General features: G+C 39.7%; 1 long non-coding RNA gene across 1 annotated transcript; it reads left to right on the top strand.

Moving 5' to 3' along the window:
* Positions 1 to 2,474: 2,474 nt before the first annotated feature.
* On the top strand, positions 2,475 to 3,242 carry LOC133451036 (uncharacterized). The gene is made up of 3 exons (XR_009783144.1): positions 2,475 to 2,844; positions 2,924 to 2,993; positions 3,130 to 3,242. It is a non-coding gene; the product is annotated as an uncharacterized LOC133451036 (long non-coding RNA).
* Positions 3,243 to 8,410: the final 5,168 nt, after the last annotated feature.

Below are 8,410 nucleotides of genomic sequence, written 5' to 3'. Positions count from 1 at the left end.
TTACTTCTTGCTTTTATTTCATTAATTTAATTAATCTTTTTTAGGGTAGGCAAATAATAAGCTTTGCTTCAGCCTACCCCTTTTTCGGTCTAGATGTTATTTGTTTATTTGTATATTGGAAACTTTTTTGTAATGTTTTCTTTGAACAGTGTATTCGTTTTCTTGTTGTCATTTTTATTCTTTTTTTTTGTGTCATGACCGAAAATAAACTTAACTAAACTAAACTAAAAACTAAAAGGGGGAAGTATTATTTCATGCAAGGTTTACCTGTTCTAAATGAATTAAATCTACATGACCTTTTCAGTGAATTTCAGCTGGCCCATACATGTCAATTTTTAGCTTCTGTGGGGGCAAGGATTAATTCTCGCAAGTGTTATTTTTATAATTCTGGTCAAACAGTCACCATTTTAATTTCAGATTAGTCTTTTTTTTCTTTTAAATAAAAAGACTGAAGCCCGTATATGTTGTTTTAGATTTCTCTTTCAAGGGCTGCAAAAAAAAGAAACCAACAGGCTAAGTTTACATGAAGGAGAAACCTATCTAATGACTCAGCCTTGAGTCATGGTGAGCGCTCATGAATGTATCGTGAGCGCTGGCTGGGCGTCTCCCTCCTGAACGTTGTGCGCATGCACAGAATGTGCTCCGCAGAGTTGCCAGGTTGGGCAGATTCATGCTCCTTGGAGCGGTTTCTGATTTTAGTTTGCCAATAAAGATCGAGTGTGAAAAATAACTAGTTTGGTGTCAATTTCTGTAACTATTTCCCCAATCTGACCGACAATAATAACAAATCTATTTTTTATTTCCAAGTCAAAGCTCCTTTCCACTCTTCCAATGATGACAAATATTGTAGCCTACAGTGCTTTAATTACAACCGTTCTACAAAGGTCAGTGATGGGGAAGAAGGACGATAACAACACACAATTCTACAACAATGAGAACTATTTGCACATTTAAAATCTAGTTGTTTACAAATATGTACAAGCTTTTACAAGTAATTGTACTGCTGCTGTTGTTAACTGCTGAGTAAGAAGATGTATATGGTTGCATGTAGCTGCAAAGATGCACTATCTATGCTTAAACACATAAACAAACAAACAAATGGACAAACCCCTGGTGGTACTCTGAAAAGTACCTATAGGTGATGGGTAGTAGGGAGTGCTATATTGGCAGGAACTAACTTCATCCATCAAACCATCCATCCATTATCAAGACCACCTGATTTCCGATTAGGGTCACAGAGCTTTGCCAGTGCCAACTCAGCTCTCTCTCCGTGAAGTTCAAGATTACCAGTCCATCACAGAGCCCCATAAGACAAACCATCAAGCACAATCACTTACTGCTATGGACAATTTATAATTGCAAGCAGGGCCGCCGCAAGGGGTGTGCGAACCGTGCGACCGCACGGGGCCTCGCGCCCCGAGGGGCCTCGCGCTATGGGCCGTTTTTTTTTCTTCTTTTTTTTTTTTTTCAAATTTTTTTTTTTTCGTTTTTTTTTTCGTTTTTTCCCTTATAAATATCAAGAGTCACGTTCCATTACATACCTAAATGTGTACTAGTCTGTGCATATCAATAAATATATGTGCAATGATGCGCGTGTCTGTTGTTCAATACAACTGATCAGACCAAGCGCAGACACAAGCTGCTCTGATCCAGACGGGTGGAGTTGTAACAAACTGTCACACAATGTTGAGAGAACGAGACAGATTTAGGAAATTTCCATCAGGGGATGAAAAAAGAAAAAAACTAAAGAAAATGGAAGAGTTTAATGCCTCTCTGAAAGGCTCGTTTGATAAATTTGTTACAAAAATCACAGATCCGACCGGGTCTCCAGCAGCCGCGGGGCCCCGCGTCGAAAAAATCTCCCAGGCAGCTCTGATTGCAAGATACCTGAAAATACATTTTTAAAACCATAAGATTTTTTTTATATATATATATATATGTATATATATATATATATATATATATGTATATATATATATATATATATATATATATATATATATATATATATATATATATATATATATATATATATATATATATATATGTGTGTGCTGCTGGGTCTGTGGCTTGTGTTTGATATCGAGTAAAAAAATGTTAGAGTGAGAGAAGGCATTTTAATTTTATTTTGTTTGTCTCATACGTAGGAAAATCTGCCAGTGGGACAAGATTTATCTTCTCATTACAAGCAAAAAAATCATGTTCCACTGGCAGATTTTTCTACTTGTTTTAAGTGAAAATCTACTTGAAACAGGTGAAAATTGTTGTTTTTTCCAGTGATGAGTCTTGTTTTAAGTGTAATGAGATTTTTTTTTACTAAAAATTAGACATTTTAACTAGAAATAAGACAAATATTCTTGTTAAGATTTTGAGTTTTTGCTGTGTAATGTGAGGTTTTGTGTGCGTCTGGGCGGGAAATCAACTGGATCTGGCAACCCTGCTACTCTTTTGTGTATAGACAAATATTACACAATCTTGGATTCGTCTGAGTTCCCCGTGCACTTGACTGCAAACTTGTAAAATTAATAAACTTGTACTATATTTAATTTTCACAAACTGATTTTTAAGACTTGACTGCTCGTTTTGGCATGTTTGAACGGGCAATCAAAAACTTTAATATAGTTTTGGAGTCGCTAAACATAGAAAATGCAGTCTCTGCGGGCGACCTTGTCACAGGACATATTAATTTTGATCTCATGAAGGAGACAAATATCTCTTCGCTGTCGATCATGCTGAAAGGAGGAGTACATGTCCACTGGACGACGGGAGGGAAGCACAAAACACACCACAGAGCAAAACTGGAATTCTTCAATATCAAAAGTGCCATCATACAGGGAGACAACGGTATGCACATTGTTGATCTTGTTTGGATGCACAATTTTTCAGCTTGTCTATACTCACAGTGTTTACTTTTTACTTGCAGCCATTGGTGGGGGGACCAAACTTGCTCCAGGCAGACATGTGTACCCGTTTTCATTCCAGATCCCACAAGGGTATGTGTGTGTGAGCGGTTCATTTTCCCCCTTTGCCACCAAATGTGATTTGACCCACCCACATATACTTCCTTGTGTTAGTTGCTTCCAGTTTTGCATAGTAGTTTAAAATACTAATTTATTTTCATCAATACAGAGATTTCCCGTCTTCCTTTAATGGACCTCACGGACAAATATCATACAAGCTGACTGTGAGCATCAACAGACCCTGGCATTCGTCTAAGGACTTTGTGACAAAGCTGAACTTTGTCAACCACATTGATAGCAACAATCCAGATTTGTGGGTAAGCTGTGGGTGGCTGAACTGCTAAGATTTCCTGGGGTAAGGGGTGTTTTTAGTTAAATAAATAAATGAAAATGCTGCACTGGGGCTCAGGATAAGACAAGATAATCCTTTACCAGTCTCATTGAGTTTATAGATTGTGGCACACAGTCCACAGTAAATACCAGCTAATATAAAATTGTATCGCATAAGTATCAAACAAATTAGGCACATTAAAAAAGAAAAATAGTGCATCACCAATTTAGAAATGGTGCAAAAAAAGTAGCTGGCTGCAAACAAATGGTGCCAATGAATACAATAAACAGAGCACAGACAATATTTGGCTGATATTTACTGACAGAAATATTGAACATAATGTACTAAACATGATTGCACAAGTTTTCGCGTGTCCTTGCGTCGTTATTTCCGACCTCTCCGTGGTCTAATATGGACCAGGCCTATAGAAGAGGCTGATGACAGCAAGAAAAGACCTGCAGGATCGAGGCCCCGTGCTGCTGCCATATTGTGCAACTCTACCCCAAATCTCTTTTTGTCAGACCTGGGTCACTTTCATATGTGGTACTAAATTGGATATGTCCGTGATGTTTTCCATCTGTCAACACATGGTCAATGTTTTAAAAAATAAAAAGCACTCCCTTTGGGTTTCTTATAATAATAATCACTTTATTAATTGGTCCACTTCCATAATACAAAAACGCCAAAAAGAAATCATGCAAGAGCATTGTTGCTCCACCTTTGTGTCCTTTCTTTTTTTTCTTTTTTAGCATCTTTATTTGCATCCGTAACAGCCGTAACAAAAAAGAGGGAAAAAGAGTAGCTGGAAATAAGATAAAGAAGATCCACTTTTTTCCGTGTCAAACTTTATTCAACAAAGCAGAGGCTTCATGCTGACATGGGTGCCTGGCCCCTTCATGACTAAAAGTGACAAAAGTTCATTTTTACTGCTTTAACCCCTCACCCAATGACATATTTTCAGTGTTCCCAATATTTTGGTTTAAATGAAAGGTCTGTGTCATTGTAGAGCTTTTTAGATGGTATTCACTTCAGACACGTAAATATATATCATAAAACAGAGCTTTTGTTCTCCTGATGTCCCCAGTGCATGGATGAAATGTTAAAACTGTCTTTAATATGAAGTTTATATTAATTCCTTAGCCTTAAACTTTAGTTTTATCTCCCATTATAGTACATCCGTGCACGTGTTAAAAGTGAGTGCAGTATGTGGATTTCTTTGTAGACACAATGCCAATATAATAGTATATAATAGTATAGTATTAATATAATGGCTGCTATACTTACCGCAGTCAAACGGTGACGCTTATGGATTTAGTTAGATTTGAGCACCTGGACCCCTTCTACTGCTTCCTTTACACCTGCACAGTTATTAGATCTGAAATGAGCAAATCTAATTGAAGGATTTCTTGTGTACATTTATGTTGGTTCTGTTTTTCTTCAGGCTCCTGTCTCTGGCTCAAACAGTAAAACGTTGTGCTGCCTGTGGTGCACCTCAGGCCCTATTGAAATGACGGCCACTATGGAGAGGAAGGCTTTCATTCCTGGTATGGCATCCATATTGAAATACACATGGGGGTAAATCCACAAAAGGATTGCGCTGCCTTTGCGGCCGCTAAACCGGTGCAAATGAGACAAAAAGAGAGCGTCTAATTCACAAAGCACCCGCAAAGGGCGAATTGCACCACAAACTGCGCTGCCAAGCAAATAGTGTCATGGTGCGCCTGTCCCATTTGCATGCATGTAAATTAGGTAATATTCATACATTCGGCGCAAAATTGCCCTCTTTCTATGCAAATAAGCCTCATTGCAAAAACCGTCTAATTCACAAAGGCCAGTGCTATTTGCCCGACGCAAAAATAGTGGAGCAAATACCGTCTTTTCGAAGCGTGTATTAACTGTGTGCAAACTCACTCCTCACTCCCTCTCTGTCTCTGTTTCTCTCTCTCTTCAATATCATTCAAGCCTGTGTGATACTGAATGATATTAAAGGTGAAATCTATAGTCAGACATGACTGTAGACAGTCAGATCAAGTGGGGTTGTGGACTTATCTCGGATTTAAAAATAAAAATAACAGGACGGAGCTCAGGATTCATCCATACAGTAAGGGGCTGCTTTATTACAAAAAATTCCACCATATAAACATATAAATGTAGAATGTGTGTGTTTAACAGCTGACCTGTAGGTGTGTGTAGCAAAACACAGAACATGAATTACCGTCAGATCCTGATCTGATCCCGATCCGGTGTTAATGAAGTTACCATGCTGTGCCTTGTGCGTGAATGCGCACAGCCTCTTAACATTTGACATTTCATTAGCTTATGTCATACATTCTGGATTCATTAAAAATCAACTGAAATATTGCAAGCCTTTTATTATTTTAATATTGCTGATCATGGCTTACAGCTTAAGAAAACTCAAATATCCTAATTCTGGGAATCTTAATCTTAAACTGTAAGCCATAATCAGCAATATTAAAATATTAAAAGGCTTGCAATATTTCTGTTGATTTGTAATGAATCCAGAATGTATGACATTTTTGTTTTTTTTTAAATTGCATTACAGAAAATAAAGGACTTTATCACAATATTCAAATTTTCTGAGATAGTCCTGTAAACTTGCTGGCGTCGTTATGCTTGAACTACTTCCGAATATCCATCGTTACTTTGTTAACGGAGCAGCAGAGAGCAGCGTCTTGCTGGTGCAGGAAACTGCTGAGCATGACATGAGTGAAGGACACTGGCTGATTTATGGTTCCGCGTTGCACCAACGCAGAGCTTACGGCGTGGGATACGCGGGGACGCGAACGTACGGTGCGCGTCGCCGCGTACCCTACGCCGTAGGCTTCGCCGTCGATTTAACGCGAAACCATAAATCAGGCTTAACAAGCGCGCATTTGTCAGTTTTCATTTCGTCTTTTCAACTGAGCATGCAAACACATAAACTGAGGGTGCAATGCATGCTATGCACCCTCGTAGAACCGGGCCTGCTCCGCTCACTTACTCAGACAAGGGCAAATTGCACTCAGCCGCAAAACTTTATGGGCGTGTTTGCGCCGGTATATCATTAGAGCAAAATCTTTTGTGAATAGGACCTTAAGGCGGGGCAAATTGCGGGCGCAAATGCGGCGCAATTCACAGCGCTATTTGCGGGCGCAATCTGTTCTTTGTGGATTTACCCCATGGTGTTTAGCGGAGCATGGAAAAAGAAAAAAAAAATCATTGACATGGTGTCTGTTCCTCCACCAGGGGAAACTGCAAAGATAATTTGCGACATCAGCAACGCCTCATCTAGAACAGTCACTCCAAAGGCAAGTCTGCAGCAGAATCAGGTTTACTACCTCCACGACCGGGTCCGACAGAGGCCGCTGAAACGGTATCTGGCATCAGTCCATACGCATCCCATCGGCGGTCCCACTTCTCTCGCTCATGTTGAAATCATGCTCGACATTCCTTCGTCTGCATCTCTCAGCCTCACAAACTGCACTCTCTTGGAGGTTGTTTACATTGTAAAGGTTGGTGCTAGCAGCAGACTGTCTGAATGTTACGTGTCCTTAATTTGCTGTTCTGAGGAGGTTTGAATGTCATGAAGTTCATTTGGATACATTTAGATTACTGGCTGGTTCTGTAACAGTGTCGTGATTAACATTGTGTGTGTGTTTTCTGTAGGTGAGCCTCCGTATAGATGGGTCCTCTGACCTCACTGTGCTGTTTCCCATCACACTGTGCAACACATCTGCACAAATGAATCGTCTGCACTGATTGGGAGTAACTGCAAAATGTGGAAGTGACATTATATAACATACATGCACTGATTTTCGACCAACTTGAATCAGTATCTGGGCTGGTTTTATTTGCAGTCTTACTCATCTGGAACATTTAATGAATAGATTTGTTTTATTTCTTTTCATTATTATTATGTTGTTATGTCTCTCTCGATTACATTTTAAGCTCTCTTCAATGAGCTCTCAATATCTGTGGAGGGTCTCACTTCACAAAGGACTTCAGATCAGTTTGTGTCCTCAAACTTAACTTTAGTGTGAGTGCATTTATGAGTTTGTAAAAGTGCTTCCAAAGTTTTTATGAACACTGATACAAACAGGATTTATCCCTGCTGCTTTGAATTGGATCTGTAAATGCTAAAAACAAAACAGTGTCTCATAGGGGTAAATCCACAAAAGGATTGTGCGGCTTTTGCGGCCGCTAAACCAGTGCAAATGACACAAAAAGAGAGCGTCTAATTCACAAAGCACCCGCAAAGGGCGAATTGCACCACAAACTGCCCTGCCAAGCAAATAGTGGCATTGTGCGCCTGTGCCATTTGCATGCATGTAAATTAGGTAATATTCATACATTCGGCGCAAAATTGCCCCCTTTCTATGCAAATAAGCCTCATTGCAAAAACCGTCTAATTCACAAAGGCCAGCGCTATTTGCCTCACGCAAAAATAGTGGAGCAAATACCGTCTTTTGGAAGCGTGTATTAACTGCGCGCAAACTCACTCCTCACTCCCCATCTCTCTGTTTCTCTCTCTCTTCAATATCATTCAAGCCTGTGTGATACTGAATGATATTAAGGGTGAAATCTATAGTCAGACATGACTGTAGACAGTCAGATCAAGTGGGGTTGTGGACTTATCTCGGATTTAAAAATAAAAATAACAGGAGCTCAGGATTCATCCATACAGTAGGGGCTGCTTTATTACAAACAATTCCACCATATAAACATATAAATCTAGAATGTGTGTGTTTAACAGCTTAATAATGTCATCACATATCACAACATATATCAGACTTATAATAAAATAGCGCTGATCGTGTCCCTGTGAAGCTCAGCGTCAGTCAGGACTCTCAGCTGCTGCTGGAGATGCAGCCGCGGTGAGTGGGCTTGCCACCCGTCCCTTGAAATACGGAATTGTTACGTAATTCGGAATTAGAATTAATATAAAACAGTTTATTCCATATTTCACAATCGTCCCATGCACGTCTGTCACATACGCACACACTAGTTAAGCCTAATTATGCCTAAATAATGGGGTTACGCCGTAGGGTTACGCCGTAGGTTACGCCGTAGGGTACGCGGCGACGCGCACTGTACGGTGCGCCAGCCGCGTAACCTACGC

This window comes from Cololabis saira, chromosome 9 (assembly GCF_033807715.1).
Source record: "Cololabis saira isolate AMF1-May2022 chromosome 9, fColSai1.1, whole genome shotgun sequence".
NCBI lineage: Eukaryota > Metazoa > Chordata > Actinopteri > Beloniformes > Belonidae > Cololabis > Cololabis saira.
The sequence above is the reverse complement of the archived record's forward strand: the minus strand, read 5'-3'. Positions and strand labels throughout refer to the sequence as shown.